Here is a 22,494-nt window from a genome sequence, read left to right as displayed (position 1 = left end):
CTAAACTCAAAGCCAGAGAAAGCCATTATTCAAGGGGGAAAAGCAAGAGACTTTACCTTGCTTCGGAACTGAACATATATAGATTGCATAAAATGTACAATGCTGAAGTTCCACATTCTTTAAAGGTGAAAGAATGTTTTTTATAACATTTTTTCTACAAATTTCAACTTGGGGTTTGCGGTTCCTGCAACGGACGTTTGTAGCTTTTGCATCAGGATGAAATTCCAAATTGAATGTGCTGATACTCCAGAAAAGAAGTTGGAACTACAAGCTGAGTTAATTGCTCATAAATTGAGAGCGAAAACATTTCACAAAATTATGAAGAAAGATCCTCAGAATAATATGTCCTTATGTTTTGACCTCCAACAAGTGCAGCCATTACCAAAGCTAGCAATTGGGGAGGCATACTACGCACAACAGCTTTCTTACTGTGCTTTGTGCATTACTGACATTGATAACATATTTCCTAATTTTTTCTACTGGACAGAAAACCAGGCAAAAAGAGGGGAGATTGAAGTTAGCTCTGCTCTGACTCATTTCCTAACAAATTATAATTTCAAAGAAAAAAACATTTCCCTCCTGAGACTCTTCTCCGACGGTTGCACTGGTCAAAATCGAAATGCACATGTTGTCCATGCTTTGTATTGGTGGTTGTTGAATAAATCTCCAGATTCATTGAAGGAAATATGTATGACTTTTCCTGTGCGAGGGCATTCCTTTTTGCCAGCAGACCGAATGTTTGGCATTTTGGAGAAAAGCCTCAGGAAACATGCAGAAATACTGACGCCAAAAGAAAATCATGATATTTACGATACAGTCGGTGTCATTGACGTGTTGAGTCAGGATTGGCATATACACAATTTCAGAGATCTGTGCGATTACTTGAAAAAGCCAGTTGGCATAAGTGATATGAAGAGAGTTAGGCTCAGGAAAATAATGAAAGCAAACAAACATTACATCAATGTAAAATTGGAGTATACTTAGACAATGGATGACCGTAGTAAATGTCCAGTATCAATACTTAAGAGAGGTCATGCCATTCAAAATATTGAGAGGTTTGACCCACCCTTAGTACCATTAAGGAATAAAATAAAAGCAGAAAAATTGTTGGATATAAAAAAGTTATTGCAACAAAGATTTGGTGAAAATTGGAAAAACAAAGATCAGCTGCAGTTGTATGTCACTGTTATTGACCATGAAGAAGGACTTTCTGATCAGTGTGAGGAAGATGAAATAGTGGAGTGTGAGTGTATGGAAGAAGAGCCTGGATTATCAATGATATGACTGAAATGAACTCAACAATGACGGTTAAATTTAATAAATTAAATTTTCATTCTATGTTGCTTGCTAAAACAGGTAAACATAATTTAATAATTTAATAAAATAATTGTCTTCAAAGTTAACTTTGTATTTGTATAAGAGTCTTTGGAAAGGAATGTGGTCACAATTTAAAAAATCAGCTTAAATGAGTGTTTTGAATATATGTTTGTAACAAAACGATTTCAGTCCGTAATTTCGGAACAAAACGCATTAAGTCCATGATTTTCAAAACTTCTTATATAAATATTACGCTTGGATAATTTTGTTTGATTTTGCGCAATAGTGCCACCTAATTTTGCGTAGTATTCTAATTATATAATTGCTTTCAAAACTTTAAATTTTTCAGAAGTTTAGGAGCTTTTAGTTTTTCGACTCTCCTGAAAAGTTTTGATTTGTGGACATAACGCGTTTTGATTCCGAGCTCCTCATGTGGTCACTGAAGCACTGGACACCAGGTGGCCCGGGTTCGATTCCCGGTCGGGGCAAGTTACCTGGTTGAGGTTTTTTCCGGGGTTTTCCCTCAACCCAATATGAGCAAATGCCAGGTAACTTTAGGCGTTGGACCCCGGACTTATTTCACCGGCATTATCACCTTCATTTCATTCAGACGCTAAATAACCTAAGATGTTGATAAAGCGTCGTAAAATAACCTATTGAAATAAAAATAAAAAAGCACTGGACATACCTGTTGAATTCGCAGCAGAGCTTCATGACTACAACACGTTTTTGGAGTTTTATAAAATATTATGCATCACTGAAAGTTATCGGCAAACGACACTCAACACGCAACGCACTACTACACCGGTACACAACAACTACATTGCTGTCCGCAGAGTCCCTAGCCAACTCGAGCGCCCCCAGCAGCTGGCGAGTTAAGTGAAAAGTGCGAGAGGCCAACAATCACTGCCATCGTGATCTAGACCAGGCCGTAATGCAGGTCGTGTGACGTCACTCGATGAGTCGGGCTTTTCTATTTGAGTATACGGAGCTGAGTGAAATATATTACTTTATAGCGTGTCGGCGCTCAATTTTATTTAGTGTAATGTGTGTATAAGACCCCTTCACACTTCTTATTGCATAATATGTTGCAGAAATAATTACAAAATTGTGTATTTTAATGTGAACGGAGTTTTACATGTTAACATAACCTGGTTGCATCAACATTTTAAGTTTGGAATGGAAGCTATTATGATATTTAATAAAGAAGAATTATTTATATTGTGATTTTAATTTAGCACATCTACCTTCCTTACTTGTAGGTACAAAATTTACCACAGTCCCTCCTATGAAATTAGTGTATGTATAGTTGTGTGTTAATCTGGTAGGTTAGATAAATACAATTCATTACAACCCAGTATAGTAGGGAACAAATAAATAATACAATTAAATTTTCATTCAATGTAATATGTGCATAAGTTCCATTTATGTGTTGCATAATGTGGCAGGAATAATAAATAAAACTGTGTTATTTTTATGTGAAGAAAATTTACCATATTAACATAACCTATCTGCGTCAACATTTTAGGCTTAAGTTGAGAACGAAAATTGTTTTGAGATTTAATAAAGAAGAATATATTTTTAGGATAAACTTCAGAACACGGTTACCGTCCTTACTTATAGGTAGAAAATTCACCACAGTCCCTCCTATGAAATGTACATACGTTATATTACTTAGTAGCGCTGAGGTATAGTTCCGGTAATTTCTGAACTGAAAACAGTTGAATTTATTTTTTGTGGAGATGTATTTGATCCTATAAGCAAGGCATATTAAAATCCTGAACGAACCGAACTAATTTGTATATGCAAGATGTATGAATACGAAGGGAACTACCTCAGCGCTAGTTTAGCCCTAGTAACATATTAAACTAATCAGACTTCAGACTGGAGTACCGTCTGAAACGAATAAATACAATTGAAGTGTAGACAAATTGCATTTATAAGTTATACGTAGCGTTATGCTTAATTATAATGCATAATTGCGAATATGGAAATAAGGCAAGTACTATAGAATAAACATAACCTATAACTTCAACACATTAAAATATGCGTGCGATGCAACTGAAAATTGTTGAAACGTGCATAAATGAATGTGCAAGAATTTCGTAATGAAGCATAAGTGCTTCATTTCAACTAATTACAATTCTAGATACTGCAACAGTAATGAAAACTATAGGCTATAATTTTTCGTAATATACTATAGGCCTATGTATCTCGTTTTTAGTTCAAATTGTGTATATTATCAAACTTCGTATTATTTACTCGTATAATGTAGGTTATTCACAAATAAAAAGGGCGCAATAATTTAAATTTTATAAGACAAATACGGTAAACTAACAATAATGGATTAGACGAGAGTAACCTATGAACACAAAATTGATAAACAAGTTTCAATAAACCATGTAATATGACTACGCGTTATGGGGCATGGTGATAATTAAACCGGAAAAACAAAGAGTAACATCGGTAACGCTGCACTTAGGCCTAATCACAACTTACTTTACATGCCAGTCAATGTTTCCTTTCACGTATATATTATTAGACATATTTAGCCTACTGTTTATAAGACCAAAATTTCACTTAACCACATAAGGGCGCAATATTTAATCGAAATAAAGGCAGGTATCACACATACGAACTTTGTCTGCAACAACGTAATTTTCACACCAAAAATAATATTATACCTTAAATTGCAAGTAAATTGTGCCTCAAGTGTCTCACAGTCACTGTTTAAAATTTTACTGAAGCAATTACACTGCATTTCAGAGAAATATATGTTATTCTTCATGCACTGCAACTAATTCATACGGTTGAAAGACCGCCCTTCGCGATCAGCTGTTAAGCGAGTCACGTGGTCTGCCTTACGGCCTGTATTAGATCACGATGGCAGTGCAAAATCATAGTTACGCAAATCAAGATTTCAGGTATAACTCCCTGTAAAGTTGATTTGAATAATTTCGAGCGAAAAATTGTTCCGGAGTCGGGTATCGAACCCGGGACCTTTGGGACCTGAAATCTTGATTTGCATAATACACGTCGCTGTTCGTTAACAGAAAGCCACAATTTAAGTCACACGGAGTTAGTGTGCACTCGAAGTTGGTTGCTTGACGGTTGTCAGCCCACTTTGAGGTCTGTGGATATAGAGGGAAAAATTGGATCGGTGTCGGTTAGAGTTCCCGAGTAGCTCAGTGGTAGAGCGTTGGTACGTTAAACCAAAGTTCCCGGGTTCGATACCCGGCTCCGGAACAATTTTTCCCTCGAAATTATTCAAATCAACTTGATTTGCATAATACACGTCACTGTTCGTTAACAGAAAGCCACAATTTAAGTCACACGGAGTTAGTGTGCACTCGAAGTTGGTTGCTTGACGGTTGTCAGCCCACTTTGAGGTCTGTGGATATAGAGGGAAAAATTGGATCGGTGTCGGTTAGAGTTCCCGAGTAGCTCAGTGGTAGAGCGTTGGTACGTTAAACCAAAGGTCCCGGGTTCGATACCCGGCTCCGGAACAATTTTTCCCTCGAAATTATTCAATCATAGTTACGTCATACGAATATTCAAATTAATTCAATAATTCTGAAATTAAGTATATAATCTTGCTATTCTATTTACGTTATGAATATGTTATATTCAAGTATTAATTTAGATAAATTCATACGTATTAAGGCTCGTTTAATGTCTCTAGATTGTTATGCAGCTACAGACGGTTTGTTTCCTCTGTCCTGTGCACTCATAAGCCTAACACGGGCAGAGTGAACATGACTACGATTATAATGTGAAATGGTCATTAATCCGCGTTCTTTTCATATGGAGTAGCTTTACATATTTACGTAACAAAAATGTTTTAATTATCGCGGTATCCGACAAAGTTGGTCTCTGTCACCCCTATTATACATCAGTTGAATCATTCGACGCTGGCGTTTGACAGTACATGGATCCATCACACTCCGAGGAAATAACGCTCTGTGTCAGCCCTGGACACAACGGAGAAGTGAAAAGTAACTCAGAAACCCCCGTCCATGTACTTTTCAATTACACTGCCTTATAAACAAACAGGCAGCAGGCACTGTGAATCATGAAGGATTTCAGGCGACCAGCGAAAGCCGAAATTTCGTGAAAGCCTTATACAATAATAATAATAATAATAATAATAATAATAATAATAATAATAATAATAATAATAATGTTTTATTTTCGCTGGCAGAGTTAAGGCCATAAGGCCTTCTCTTCCACTCAACCAGCCTTAATCAATACAATACATAAATTTAAATTACAAATATTTACACTACACTTCAAAGGTTCTCCAGCAATATTCTTCACTACACATTTATTTAAATTTAGATAAATCTATAAGGTAAAGTAGTAACTTAATTTATGAGCTAATTTAATTCAATGAATTATAATTAATTTAATATTTGAGATAGCTAGTAAAATGATTAAAATTGATTTAATATAAGCTTACTAGGACTATGTTACAGGGAGAATATATATATTTCTATTTCTATAATGAGAATATTAATGTAATTGCCATTAGAAGTTTTGTAAATCTATTTAGAGAAATTAATGATAATAATAATAAGAATGGACAGATGTTAGTTACAATACCTCATTGAGCAATGCTTACTTTCCTGTGTACTTTTCTCAGCCGGGGAAGGTGGAGTGGAGACTTAAGAGGAAATCTGCAGCGTGTCAAATGAGTTACTAGTGCCAGGCCTGCTCTAGATACTCTGTTATATGCTAATCACGTTCTTTTTTGGCAATAGCGAAGATGAATTGCAATACTCTATTAATCACCTATATATTACAACAAAAACTTACAATTTAGAAATTTCAACAAGAAAAAAAAGGCTTTTGAGAGTAAACAACCCGTGAGAAGTAAGATTTACATCGATTTCATACTGGGGCAGATCAACCAACTCCTTCAGATATTTGTTACACCCTAAGATACTTGAAGAGTGTGATATTTCTAATAAAAACCAAAAATTATAATAAATCTTTGAGAATCATGAACCCAGTCTTTTCAGTCACAAAAGTACAAAGATAAACAAGGCTTAATTGTAAAAAAAAATTGTAAAAACCGGTTATCTGCTATGGTAGTGAAGCCTGGATTATTCGACTATAAGATGACCAACGATTCACAGCTGCAGAAATAAAATTTCTACGAAGAACTGCTGGCTGTAGTCTTCTAGATCACAAGACGAACACTGGTATTGCAGACGAGTTAGAAATATCACCTACTGTACAATATCTATAACAATGCGGACAAAACTGACTTCAGTATTTGCAAAAAATGTAGCGCACCGGACTACCTAGACCAGCCGTGGCGAAAATGGCATCGTGCGCCGAGCCACTGTGTAACCTACAACGTGCGTAGCACCTGTGGAAGGAGGTGGACACCCGAAGGGGAAGTGAAGCAACTGTCTGACTTATTAACGCATTTTCATTTTCCTTACGTCAAGTACATAAATACAGTTTTATACAGTACAAGGCTACAAACTAATGTTTAGTACGTGTAACGAAGAAAGAAATGAGCAATGAAACATATTACACATTATCACAACCTAAAATTAACTGTCTTCAGAATGTCTTTGCAACAAAGTTTCAAAATCAGGAATAATGTCACTTACTGCCAGTCGTAGTTGATCACGAAGGTATTTGTCTGTCAGTTGTGATCTAATTTTGGTTTTTACTATTTTCATTGTTGAAAACAATTTTTCACAAACATAAGTTGTAGCGAACAGGGCTTCAACAGAGCAAGCGAAAGAACGAAGCTTCAAATATTTATTTTTTGGCAAAGATTTGAAAAGTTCAACATTTGTCAAGTCCTTTCATCTAGCTTTCATTTAACATCCCATTGTAAATCTGTGAGTTTAAATTGAAGACCTAACCACATTATTTATACATCTGCTGAAAAAGGATCGACGTACAGAGATAATAATAATAATAATAATAATAATAATAATAATAATAATAATAATAATAATAATGATAATAATAATAACAACACTTAATATTTAATTGTTTCATGAGTAAAATGTAGTATAATGCCGTTTTATGTTATACAACCGTGAACAAATCATAAATTTAATATTCTCACCATATTGGCAAAAAAAAAAAAAAAAAAAATGCGTCCTCCCATCCTACTTGAAAATTTCGTTTTTGTAGATGTACATGTATTCGAGAGAGACATTGCGACGATACGCCACTCGCAAGTCAGAGACAAAAACAAATGGAACGGAGTTTGACTCCAGTGAGTGAGAGGGGGGTTGTGGGAAGTAGAAAGCAAGAGAACTGCACAGCTATCATTGCGAGCCACAATGTGCTCGTGAGTCACATTTTCGCCACGGCTGACCCAGACAGATGCTTCACTATACACCACGAGGGAAAAAGACTCATTGGAAGACCGCACAAAAGATGGTTGGAGACTGTAACAGGCCCTAGGGCAAGAGGAGTAGAAATAGAAGAGAGGGGGTCAATCGTATCTATTCCCTGTTAATCGCTGTTAATTCTATGGCACTGCCACGATGAGCGCTAACATCGCCTCTTACCAACATTCCGTCACTGATTTTAGACTCTTGGAAATGGAGAATGAACTTGCGTGCTCTTGGTTTAAGTTGTTAGTCCTGGAACAATTTCTTGCCGTATTTCAAGAACTGAAGAAGAAGACATATTAAATTTTCTTGCCTAGGCGAGGGAAGGATGGCCGGACGAATTAAATGCGAATATTCATACTGCGGAAGTAAGAAGAGTAGTCACCACTCGAAATGTTTCTTCAAAATACCTGGAATAGTGAGAGGTGAGTTTTCATTTACAATATATAGCAATGTTATCACTTATAACTAATTTGATATACTTGTAAATTTTGCTAGCCACGTGCATCATTTTAAATTATATAGGTTAGGTTATCAGATATTAATTCATACACACATATACAGAATTTGTAACATCTAGTTACATATTAACAGACTTTTATTATTATTTCTATTAATAGAATATATATATAGAAGATGCATTTTTTGTTTTTATTTTCGAAGCTTTTTATACAGTGCAGGAGAAACTTTGCTGTTTTGCGCACCACACACGGGAGAAAAAAAGTTATTTCAAACACTGAATATAACCAATAAAATTGCAGCAAACCACGTCGTGTCGTGTGCAGCTTGGTACCGGAGTTTCAATATTCCAATAGAAAAAAAAATAGAGTAATAGACCCTTTCCTTGAATATTCCCCGCGTGGTATTATTACTTGAGACTTTTACATATTTATAACATTTATTATAAAAATAATAGTAATAATAATAATAATAATAATAATAATAATAATAATACAAGTCTACTTATGATATAATTAAATGTTATATAGGCTATACTGTATATGTGTATGAAATTACCGTAAGCACAGGAACGTGACTTCGTGGCACTTTATAAAATCACTCTAATAGCCTATAAAGTGAAAGGGAACAGCTGCAGTGAGCTATGATGATGTAGCTTATACTTAAACCATTTTATGACATATTTTATCCACCTATATTTTATTTTATTTTTTGTTTCGCCTACATTGTATTTTTACAAATGTTGTCTTTAAATACGATTTTTTTCCTGGACCAAAATTTGGCCTACAATAGAAATGATGAGATAATTAGTATTTTAACGTGAAGCTGACTGGAGGAGTTTATTTTAATTTTTCTTGGTTCTCAAAGTGATTTTATTAAGTGCCATGAAATGGTTTTCCTGTGCTCATAATTTATATTTATTTTACATTTTATTTCAATTTTTTTCAGATGCAAGGCATGCCTAGAAGCATTGGGCATATAAGATCTGATGGTTAAAGAGCCCAACAAACTGCACAACAGCTTTCGGGAGCCATACCCTGCAAAGTTGAAGCTATCTCCAATGGTCAAGGTAACTTACTTAAGTAACTGCAAGCCTTTTATATTATGCAATTTCAGTGCTTCATATCTATACCTATAAATTCTGTCGTAATTGCAAATTGTGAATGAATACATAAAGAAAAGCCATTCACACAAATAGTGAAGTATCAGGCTAAGTAGATCCCATAATTAAAGCTTTGGGGCGAATAATGGTCTGTATTGCAATCTGCTAACTGGGCAGGAGGAACGAAAATGTTACATCGTCATTCCACTCATAAATAATTTACTATTGGACGGGCAACATACACCGTTATTCCATCAATATGTTTTGTACACTAAGCAAAGTATAGATTGTATGTTACTGAAAGTCATATTACACATCAGAGAAGTTTGTAACATTATGAACAGAATAATAATGAAGACAATGACAAACACAGTTTTTAAATGTTGGCTATAAGAGAGTAACACATTTTAAACAGTTCCTCTCTGACATCAAGAGCAAGCTGTGAGCACATCTTGAAAGAATTTCCGCAAATCTGTTCCTGAAACGAAATAACTTGATAACATTCTAAGATAAAGTATAATGGCAAAAATTGTAACATAAACCATTATTCGGCCCAACGCTTCAATTGTAACCTCTATCCTTGGTGGTACAGGACTACTTACTCTTGCTGTCAGTTCATAATTGTAACCTTTTGGTTGTTTTATTTTGTACGGGAAGAAACAGAAGACCCCCGCCAGAGAGGCTGGTGACCCCCCAAGAGAGGAGAGGCAATGAGAAGAGGCTGGGGAGCCCCCAAGAATGCAAACCACGGCCACACCGATAGTAACACTGAAGAGGAGGAAAATTTGCAGTCTTCGAGTACAACTGCATCATCTGAGAGGAAGAGTCCTCAAGACCACACAGAGAGATCTGAAGATTGAATTGCCCTTGCAACTTTAAGGAAGAAGGTTCCTGGGCCATTATATGAATTGGTAAAAAATTGTCTCTCCTCAAATGCAAGGTATGTACAGAGAGTTCGGTGGTCACCGGAATTGAAACCAAAGGCTCTTAATATTTATTTACAGAGCCCAAGTGCTTATAGAATGATTAGGAAGTTATTAAATTTCCCTTCTAAGGCTACATTGCTTATAGTTTTGCGAAAGTATACCACTGATGTTGGTTTTAGTGACAAATTATTCGACATATTAAGGAATGCCTGTAGTAAGATGACTCACACTGACAAAGTAGGTTGCCTTATGTGGGATGAAATATCTTTAAAAGCAGTGTTGACAAGCAATAAATGTCTGCAGCAACTAAATGGCTTAATGTTCGTGTTGCACTATTGAGCATATACCAGGAGTAGCAGAATTTGCTAAGAAGTAATTCATTACCTGCTTGTAATAAAGACATAGACCACTCACCATAGACACAAGCATCTGATTTGCAGGTTTACCTGACAAGTGTTTTTCAAATCTTTGAAACCCATCTACAAAATCATCATTATTGTTACAAGCCAAGCAGATTTTAGTGGTATTTCATCGCATATGAGACAGCACAGATCATCTATGTCACTCATTTTGTCACAAGCATATTTTAGCTTATCCAGTATTTTCTCACAAAACCAAACATCATTTGTATATAAGGCAAACTTTCGTAGAAGAGTGGCTTTACAAGGAATACTCAATAATTTTCTAACAATTCTGTTTCACTTGTACTGTGTAAGTAGATGTTAAGGGCTTTACATTTGAATTCTGTTAACCAGGGACATTCCTGTACAAATCATGAACCAGAGGATTGTCTGCAGGATTGTATATGTAAAATAATATTAACATTACTTTTCAAATACAACTTTATCTTCGCTGGCACTCCTCTTCTTCATGTCAACGAGAACTGTAGATGTGAGAAGTTTTGCACCTAATGTGCTTGTGAAACTGGATGCAGAAAAGTGATGTGCACATTTACTGATACTGTGATATTGTGGCCAAATGAGTATGTTTTCTTTGTGTATTTTTGATTTAAGATTTTACATGTTTAATTTTAGTTGCTATTTATTGCTATTTTGTATTGTTCTTGTATTTTTGTTACATTATGTTTCTTGTTATGATTTGGTATTTTTCTCAAACAAAAGGAACCTAAATTAACTACAATGCGAAGTAACTCAAGGCAATAATAATTTTTTTTTCTTGAAATAACATCATAATATCAAACACAGGACCGATGTTGTTGGCATATTTCAACAAAGCCTGTGAAATGTACTGTAGACTCTATTTACCATAATCGCAATGTTGGAACATAAAGTTATTGTATTCTGCACTAGCATTTAGAATATTTTCATATTAAATGACAAATTATGCCATTGAGGAAATAAATACAGTAGTAGGTGCTACATATACGTTGGAATTCTTAAACCTGTACAACTTAACTGAAATCAACAAATGCTGAGTTTTTGGCAATAAACCCATTAACTCTCTTACTCTACTCTCTAATATTCCCCACAGGCAGCTTAAAATTTCATGTTGAAGTTTACAGACAAACTGGCATAATGCCATTAAATATTAATTTTTATTGTTTTAATTTTATGTTTATCATGTACTGTGTATGATTTTATTTCTTCAGTTTGTTATATTTGTGTTTCTCAGAGAAATGGAACTTAAATTAACTAACTACAACACTAATGTTCGTAATGTTTGAACACAAAGTTACACTAGAGAATACAATATTTTCCAATATTCCCCACATATAGTCCAAAATGTAATGTAGAAGTTCATGAACAAACTGACATAATGTCATTAAGTGTTAATCTTAAAAAAAAATATTTGTGCATGATTGCCTTCAATGTAACTAGAAATCTGGTTTCTGGCTTAAAAAAAAAAAAAAAAAAAAAAAAAAAAAAAAAAAAAAAAAAAAAAAAAAAAAGGAATTGTAATAGGGATGGTTACATTTCAAACATTCATTATAGCTACTTATTTGGAGACAATAAGAACACAGCATTGTAGACTATAATTTCTACTAAGGGTGATTTGAAATTATTTTCCTTACAACACAATAATAACTAATGGCAGTATATCTGAAAATATCAGAAAATTAAGCTGTTAGCTGACTTCAAAGAGCAGACATTACTTCATTAATAAATATGTAGAGTGTTAAGAATGTTTAGGTATGATTTTTTTCTTTGTGTAACATTTACTACTATGTTCTTAATATTATATATATATATATATATATATATATATATATATATATATATATATATATATATATAGTACCAATCGTGAGCTCACGATCGTTTCTCTATTACAGTAAAACGTCAAACAGTTAATTTCAATAAAGATCTTTGTGTTTATGTACAAAATGAAATATTGTTAATAAATAAATCTGATACATTCCAACATAACAGATTTGCTTGGTCATGTCTAAAATCATTTCCAATTTTACAGTCCATTTCCTACATCTACTACTCTACTTCATGAGATATCTCGTTCTGAAAACACTTATGGTATTGTAATTTACGAAAAAAAGGTTTCTGGCTAAAGATCTTAAAAAAAAAAACAAACAAAAAAGGAATTGTAATAGGGATGGTTACATTTCAAACATTCATGTTAATATGAATGTAATGGGGATGTGCAAAGAAGTATTTTGAAATTCCCGCTATTTCCGGTGCAGGAAGTCGTTTGAAAATACCGCCATTTTTGTGCATGTGGCGCTCCACTGCTGGTAAAAAGAAGCTTCTTGACAGATTACACTTAATCCGCCTCTTGAGCCCCTCTCTTCTATTCTACTCCTCTTGCCCTAGGGTTACTACTTGAAAGGATGATAATTTTATCATGCGTGAGGCAGCTGACTCACTCAGCGGTGAGTTTCTTGGGTCACGCGTCCTCTTACCCCGTGTATACCTTGACCAAAACTACTTCCGACTTGACAGTTTACAGAGAGAGGGGAGCAGTGTTGTCATGTTGCCCATCTTTCGTATAAGCGAGCGCGCTGCCGATAGAGTGCAGTAATGAACAGCTGACATGAACACATACATTTCTAACCAATTTGTTGATTCACTAGGCATTAAAACTTGTGTATATTATTATTTTTATTAGTTTATTATAATTAGTAGTAGTAGTAGTAGTATTCTTCAATGCAATACAGTTAGAAAAGCGTCGAAAGGACTGTAAACTGTAAAAACAGGTTTAAATTTAATACGAAGCCTCTGCCTTTACGAGTGTCGGTATTCTTCAATGTAATATTGTTAAAAAGACGTTGAAAAAATTGTAAACTATAAAAATATTTATGATTAAAAATCTGCACTGCTTTTTTCTTTTCAAATATCGATAACAACGCTCTTATTAATTTTAACACAAGCAGCAGTTCTCATTACGACTTGCGCCAAAGGTACATAAAAGAGGCCCGCCTTTATCTTTCTCCCTCTCAAAATAATCTCTTACATACCACACAATCACACATCCTCTCTCTCGCTTGACTCTTTAACGAGCCACCTTGTCCAATATTCTTTGTTCTCCGCCTGCCTTTCCTTCCTTCCGACATTGCACAAATCACCTGTTTAGAAACTCTCGCAGAAACTATAAAATGCACACTAGCCACACACTCCACCAATGACAACGAAGATAATACGTGTAATATAATTTAAACACAATAATTATCGATACACTAAAACAATAATACAACTAAATAATATTTTAATTCACACAAAGCACGCGCTAACCAGCCAACTCAAAGTCATTCCAGGCGACTGTATTCACCACTAGGCCGTGGTATTCACGTGCAATTTGTAAACATAGACACGGCAACACCGTCCCGTTACCATGGTTACGCGTCTCGTGATTGGTTGATTTGAATGGTTGCCATGGTAACATGCTAAAGGCGCCATTTGTCAGGTCGGAAGTTGTTTTGGACAGACCATAGTCGGCGCCTATAATGATATAGAACACAGTGCAGTTTCAAAACTGCAGGTTATTCAGGGTTTTAAGACTTTTTTATTATTGCAGAAATTTTGAGGGATTCTTTCCGTTTGTCTTCTCAGATCTTTGATGTTTGTAATATAGTCGGACCTTCACTACACCTATGGAACTCTGAGGACTACATCAAAGTCTGGATCATAACTGATAGGCACGCCGTGGACAGCCAAGTTAAAAGGCAAATCTATACGTGCACCACTCTCATCGCTATACCTGCTTGTGAAAACTTTATAATTGTGTTTCCCTCATTTTTTCCTTGCAATTAAACCCTGACTTTTTAGATATCTTACAAGCTAACTCTGTGAAATTTTCCTCAGACGCTCTTATCAGTTTTTCCTCCATCGTCTAAATTTAATTTTAGTCAGCAGAGTTGATAAATCAAATGGAAAAATATTTTTTCCAATTCTTCTATGCATCCAGCATGAAGCGCGCTGGTATAATGCACTTGTAGTATAGTAGGAAAAAGTGTTCTTGCAAACAATGCACCAAGGAGAAATTTCAACGACAAATTCCTATCTTCTATTCATACTATTTACTGGAATTAATATTTACAATGAAGTAACAGACTCCCAAGACTCAAGTGTAGAATCACTGGGAGTATAATGAAGGTTCAAACATAACTTCTGATTTAATTGTGATCCTTCTGTCAGTTTCTCAGAAATGTGGTTAAAATTTGATTTACTTTTAACATTCTTCAGCAGAGACAATGATCCACATTGTTGTAGCAATGTAGCAGCAATGTACGTACATAAAAACGGGAAAATGAGGATCGATTTGCTGATTTCCTAAGTTCTACTGAAACCTCAACTAATTTACATTTAACAGCCACTCTGAACAGGAATGATTTGAGGGACGAATAGCTACTCGTAAACTGGTAACGCAACAATAACTAATTAGGGTAATTCCGGGTTAGATGGCCATAGTTTTTTAAATCACTTAGAACAGGGTAACCGATTGGAAAAGAAATACGAAACAAATCAAATAAGTTCCTTCTAGGTTATATTTCTCCACTGCAGTGCCTCAGGGCGCATAGAATTCACTGATGTAATAAAAAAATACGTTTGAAATATAATAGGCCACTGGCCATCTCACCCAACATATATGGGTGAGACGGCCATAGGATATAGGGATAGATAGCCACCATTATTTTTAAGTAAATTCATAACAATTTTTTGTAAAACAATTAGGTTATATGCACTGGACACATAAATATAGTATCTAAGTGCATAATTATGATTGTTTGAAATTTTTCAACAACTTTATTTTTTGTTTTTTTCCTCCTTTAGTGAATTTTCCTTAAAACAACACAGAAATAAATTGAAACGCTTATGAACACATAATAATAATAATAATAATAATAATAATAATAATAATAATAATAATAATAATAATAATAATAATAATAATAATATAATAATAATAATAATGAGGCACGACAGCCCATGAAGGACCATGATCGACCAGCCGGCTGCTGGCCTCATGTCCACATGTCGAAGCAGAGGTGGACGATCATCCAACAAAATGGCGGTATCGTGTGATTAGCCCGATGATCCCCCCAGCCGTTACAGCAGGCTTTATTAACCGGATTTCGCTACCTATCGTAGTTACCCAAGTGCATCACGATGCTGGGTGGGCACCGGTCCCATACACTGGCTCAAATTTCATGAGATAATTTCTTCCCCCATGAGGACTCGAACCAGCGCGAATTCCGTAACGCGAGTCCTAGGCAGGATGTCTTAGGCCACGACGCGGGACCTTATGAACATGTTAATGAAACAAAATCCTGAAAGGTCAAAGTAACAGTATCTTTTCCAGTTGGTTTCCGGGATAGGAAGTGTTGTCTCACAAGCAAACATTGTGATGGGAGCAGATAAGAAAGTATTTTTTTTCTTCCGCCATATTAATAATGTCAAAAGAAGTGCTTATACAAATTTTGGCCACTCGACCGTAATTACCAGGCCATCCAGAAAGTGATTTTCCCTGGGGCCGTTTACAGAAAAAAACACAATTACATGGAAATATTTATTGAAACAGATACAGCAATTGTTGCGCTAATTGTCAACGTATCTCCCACTGGAATTGAGACATTTGTCGTACCATGGGATCAATTTTTGTACCATTGTGTCGTAGAAGTCAGCTTCCTGGGATCGAAACCAGCGTTGGACAGCCGCCTGCACCTCTCCACCGATCCCATGATATGGCAGATGTCTCATTCCGGTGTGGAATGTGCTGAAAAAAATAGCTCAACAATTGCTGTGTCTGTGCCAATAATTTTTTTTAATTAAATTGTGTTTTCTTTCTGTTAACGACCCCTGGCGAACTTTTTTTACGACCCTCGTAATTGCGGTCAAGTGGCCAAAATTTGTATGAGCACTACTTTTGACGTTATTAACATGGTGAAAAAATATAACTTTTTCATCTGCTCCCATCAGAACGCTTGCTTGTCAGCCAGTCAGAGAATATTGACAAGTTCTTCAGCAAAAATGTAAGCGAGACTATAGACATCGGTCCCTGTAAGTGAAAATCTATGTTCCTGCATATTTAATATGGCGAACAAACCTACATCCATTGGCATTGCCTCTTTGTAGAATTGTCTGTTTTAACTCTACTTTCCAGGGCTATTATTGGAATATGAAATGTAATGAAGGCTTGACGTACAGAAGTGCCATATTTAATGACTTCAAAAGCACGGTGTAAGTTATCTTCATTCCAAAGACGCGGTTGCTGCCGGGCTTTGCTTTATATTTTATCGGAATCTAGAAATAACGATACTTTTAACATAATAATATTCCTCAATTGTATGCCATCTATCCCGGAAAAATGCTGGCCATCTTTCCTTTTTTACGGGAGAGATGGCCATACCGCGTAATAAAAACTGGCAACAGTGAAGAGAAGAAATACAGTTAAGATAGAATGTTTAAAGATGCCATACCTCTTTAATAATGTTTCCAGCAAATTTCCTCACAAAATGCAGTATTTCTCTATTGTTATTTCAGAAGGTGAAAAATTATTGCTTGCTCACAGACTCACGAACGGCTACAAAACGCGGAAATAATAACCTTACAATTCGCAGGTGCAACAATCACTTCGTTTAATTAACATCTGGCGGCAAACCGATGTTCATTGGAAACAGAAGATTAGAATAAAAATAAGAGCGGTTGGTCGTCTCACCCGCATGGCTATCTCCCCCGGAATTACCCTAAAAGGGAATTTGTAACATATTATAATATGACATTGTAACATGAGTGAAACTGCGATTTTCAAAATGTGACCAATTCACATTTACAAAATTATGTTTCCCTTAGATTCCAAAATCACGGTAAATTTCTCCGTGGATCCTTTATAGGTTTCCAAACTTTTTTGACTGAAGACACTTTACTGAACGCCCACGATATCGCGGCACACGTGTTTGTTTTTATTAATAACAACAACCAGTGATTTTCTTTTGCAGGAAAAGGTGGTGAAACTCTGTAGAATTTTATAGCGTAGGGGAGACAATTACTGTTCACTGCACGGGAATTTTGTGGTTTTTATCCTCCTTTTCGTCCAACTAAGACTTTCAAGGTGTAAGCGGAATTAAATGAAAAATTAAATTAAAACCATAGTTATCCATACATATTTCGCTTTCATGACAGAAAATACAAGAAAAGTGTCGGAACACCGTTCCAGCGCGTTCCAACAGAAAAAATGCACTGATAACTTCTATGTACTGTCGGACATCCAGTGTAGTAGATAGGTCGATGTTAACACGCAATCTAAAAAAAAAAAAAAACAAAAACAAACAAAAAAACAAACAAACAAGCAACAACTTGATTGGCATTAGAAAAAAAAAACAAATGTGGTAGGCTATGTGTCAAAAATCCGAACTGATCTATGCTGGATGTCCGATAAAAAATGTTTATGATCGTTTTTGAGAACTCCCCTATTTACAGTAAATTAATGTGAAGTCTGCGCTTGGTAGGTTGCACAGAATTTCTCTATACGTGGCTTATGTTTCACAGGACACGAAATCATCTTCAAGATGCAGCAGTCTCTTACATTGTTTAGAGTTCACTATTTTCATGGTAGAAAATACTGATTCACACAAATATGACGTTGAAAACGGCAGTTCTAAATGTATTTTTGGTTTATTCGGCGCCATAGACTGATTTGACAAACATTTCCGCATATAATACACTCGGTATTTTGCTTACATTCATCTCCACGTCACGCAAAGCCATATTGCTTACAGAACGCAGTACGTTTTTGTGAACCCTGGAGGGAATTTTCGCGCACATTGTTCGAATCAGCATTACTGTTATCTAATTCTAACCCAGAGCTTGATTTCGAATTAAAAATTTGAACATGATAAAATCTAAATTAAGCACATTTCATAAAATAGTCGCTCATAATGAAACTGAACAATATGTTCTGACGATTCTAAACTCTAGGGCCCATTTGTTAATAAGTGGAAACAATAAACGAATTGTTAGCATTATTGCAGATATTATATATTTATTAATTTGTCATACAGAATAATATCTGTAATATTAACAATTAATATTTGAGGAGAAAAATTCGCCCCGGCGTCGGGGATCGAACTCGGGTCCTTGGTTCTACGTACCAAGCGCTCTGACCACTGAGCTACGCCGAATTCAATCCACAGCACCGGATCGAATTCTCCTCCTTCAATGTTTCCCTTTGTGGCCAGATTCCAAGTTAGGCATATATGATGACGTGTATCCAATGTCAACTGCCATTATACTAGGAGCGCACTCAGCTGAGTGACTTGTTTGGCCGGGATTCCGCAGTTAAGTGCACAGTAATCTGTACAGACATATGCACTGCTCAGTGGTCAGAGCGCTTGCTACGTAGAACCAAGGACCCGGGTTCGATCCCCGGCGCCGGGGCAAATTTTTCTCCTCAAATATTAATTATTGCAGGTGTTCACGTTTCATTGATAAAGTCTGTCTCAAAATAAAATGTACCATACTAAAGACTTTGTTGCAAATAAAAAATGCGTTGTTAAGAGACTTTCTGGATGGCATAAAATTTATTTTTGAATTCCAAACTTTCGCGACACACTCCATGGAGCTACGCGACACACCGGTTGGGAACCCCTGGTTTACAGATTAACAGATTAAAGATTCATTCATTAATAGTTTCCTGCTCAAGGCAAGTATTTTGCTACAAATCCAGCATTCTCCAATCTTCCATCCTTTCCACCTTCTTCAGTCTCTGCATACGATCAATTTTATCTTAATGTTATCTTACTTACTTACAAATGGCTTTTAAGGAACCCGAAGGTTCATTGCCGCCCTCACAAAAACCTGCCAGCGGCAAGATTAATCCAGTCTCAATCATCATACCCCACCTCCCTCAAATCCATTTTAATATTATCCTCCCATCTACGTCTCGGCCTCCCTAAAGGTCTTTTTCCCATCGGTCACCCAACTAACACTCTATATGCATTTCTGGATTCGCCCATACGTGCTACATGCCCTGCCCATCTCAAACGTCTGGATTTAATGTTCCTAATTATGTCAGGTGAATAATACAATGCGTGCAGTTCTGTGTTGTGTAACTTTCTCCATTCTCCTGTAACTTCATCCCGCTTAGCCCCAAATATTTTCCTAAGCACCTTATTCTCAAACACCCTGAACCTATGTTCCTCTCTCAGAGTGAGAGTCCAAGTTTCACAACCATACAGAACAACCGGTAATATAATTGTTTTATAAATTCTAACTTTCAGATTTTTGGACAGCAGACTGGATGATAAGAGCTTCTCAACAGAATAATAACACGCATTTCCCATATTTATTCTGCGTTTAATTTCCTCCCGAGTGTCATTTATATTTGTTACTGTTGCTCCAAGATATTTGAATTTTTCCATCTCTTCGAAGGATAAATCTCCAATTTTTATATTTCCATTTCGTACAATATTCTGGTCACGAGACATAATCATATACTTTGTCTTTTCAGGATTTACTTCCAAACCGATCGCTCTACTTGCTTCAAGTAAAATTTCCGTGTTTTCCCTAATCGTTTGTGTATTTTCTCCTGACATATTCACGTCATCCGCATAGACAAGAAGCTGATGTAACCCGTTCAATTCCAAACCCTGCCTGTTATCCTGAACTTTCCTAATGGCATATTCTAGGGCGAAGTTAAAAAGTAAAGGTGATAGTGCATCTCCCTGCTTTAGCCCGCAGTGAATTGGAAAAGCATCAGATAGAAACTGACCTATACGGATTCTGCTGTATGTTTCACTGAGACACATTTTAATTAATCGAACTAGTTTCTTGGGAATACCAAATTCAATAAGAATATCATATAATACTTCCCTCTTAACCGAGTCATATGCCTTTTTGAAATCTATGAATAACTGATGTACTGTACCCTTATATTCCCATTTTTTCTCCATTATCTGTCGAATACAAAAAATCTGATCGATAGTCGATCTATTACGCCGAAAACCGCACTGATGATCCCCAATAATTTCATCTACGTACGGAGTTAATCTTCTCAAAAGAATATTGGACACAATTTTGTACGACGTCAACAAAAGTGATATTCCTCGAAAGTTACCACAGTTGGTTTTGTCCCCCTTTTTAAAAATAGGTACAATTATGGACTCCTTCCATTGTTCTGGTACAATTTCCTTTTCCCAAATAGCAAGTACAAGTTTATAAATTTCGCTATATAATGCACTTCCGCCCTCTTGTATTAATTCTGCTGGAATTTGATCGATACCTGGAGACTTGTACTTTTTCAGATTTTCTATCGAAATTTCGACTTCTGAAAGCGTGGGTTAGGGTATAAATGGCTCAGCAGTTTGTATTTCAATTTAGTCCCGATCATTTCTATTTGGCCTATGTACATTTAGCACTTGCGCAAAATAGTTTTTCCATCTGTTTAGGATTGATGGAGAGCCTGCAAGCAAGTCACCATTCTCATCCTTGATCACGTTTACCCTTGGCTGATATCCGTTCTTAAATTCCTTTATACCCTTATATAAATCTCGAATGTTTTCATTCTTACCATTTGTTTCTACCTCATTCAGTTTTTCCTTCAAGTAACCTCTCTTTTTATTCCTAAGTGTACGACTTGCTTCCCGTCTTTCATTGAAATAATTATCTCTCTTCTCCTCAACTGGATCCTGTAAGAATTTCAATTTTGCCTGTTTCCTTCTTTTTACTACCATGCAACAATCTTCATCAAACCACGGTTTCTTTTTCTTAGTTTCATAATAACCTATGCTCTGCTCAGCTGCAATTTTGATACTATCTCTGATATTTTCCCACACGCTATTAACATCTAATTATTTCTCAACTTCGTCGGAACTTTCTAAAGTGGCAAACCTATTCGAAATTTCGACCTGATAATTTTGCTTAGCTTCCTCGTCCTTTAATTTCAAAATATTGAATTTAGTAATATTAACTTGTTGCTCTACTCGCTTGGCTACTGATAATCTTTCTCTTAATTCTCCAATCACCAAATAATGGTCAGAATTACAGTCTGCACCCCTGAAAGTTCGAATATCTACTATACTAGTATGTCTCCGTTTATCTATCAAGATGTGATCTATTTGGTTGTGTGTCAATCCATCTGGAGAAGTCCAAGTATATTTATGTATATCCTTATGGGGGAATGTTGTACTTATCTCCACACACTCTTTCTAGTACAGTTTCATTTCTTTTTCTGTCTGTCCATTTCATACGCTCCACTCTTCTCCATATCCATATTTTAAATTCTTCCAGTCGTTTCTCTTCACTTCGTCGTAATACCCATGTTCCTCACCATACAATGCAATATTCCACACAAACCTTTTCACTAGTCTCTTCCTTAGCTTCTTTTTCCAGAGGTCCTCAGAACATAAGTTACTTCTTTGCTATTGAAAGCTTCTTTCGCCATCGCTGTCCTCTTCTTGACTTCCTGGCAGCTACTCATGTTACTACTTATAGTACACCCAAAGTTATTTGAAACTGTCCACCTGTTCTACCACCTCATTTGGAATTAGCACCTTTACCTTCTTCTTCTTCTTCTTCAGATAACAATAGTCATCGTCTTGTTCTCCCTCCCATACTGCTCACTGCCGTCATTTACCCTCAGTAGCGTATCACCTGTTATAATTTCCTTTTCTCATATGTTAAGAGACAACATCGAGTAACACACACAAATGCTGGGTCAGAAAGGTCGAATATACTGCGCCGTTGCTGTTTTCATAGATAAAATAGGCTCAATAATCTGGTCGTTTATAACAGCTCTCGCAATAGTGATGCATGTGCACCTACAATACTTCCTACTGTGTGGATTGGCGTCTGCGCAGTGGTGTTCGTTGGACGGTTGATATTGCTCTCACTCCCCATCGTGCACTCATCTGTCC

This window comes from Periplaneta americana, chromosome 12 (genome assembly GCF_040183065.1).
Source record: "Periplaneta americana isolate PAMFEO1 chromosome 12, P.americana_PAMFEO1_priV1, whole genome shotgun sequence".
Taxonomy (NCBI): domain Eukaryota; kingdom Metazoa; phylum Arthropoda; class Insecta; order Blattodea; family Blattidae; genus Periplaneta; species Periplaneta americana.
The sequence above is the reverse complement of the archived record's forward strand: the minus strand, read 5'-3'. Positions refer to the sequence as shown.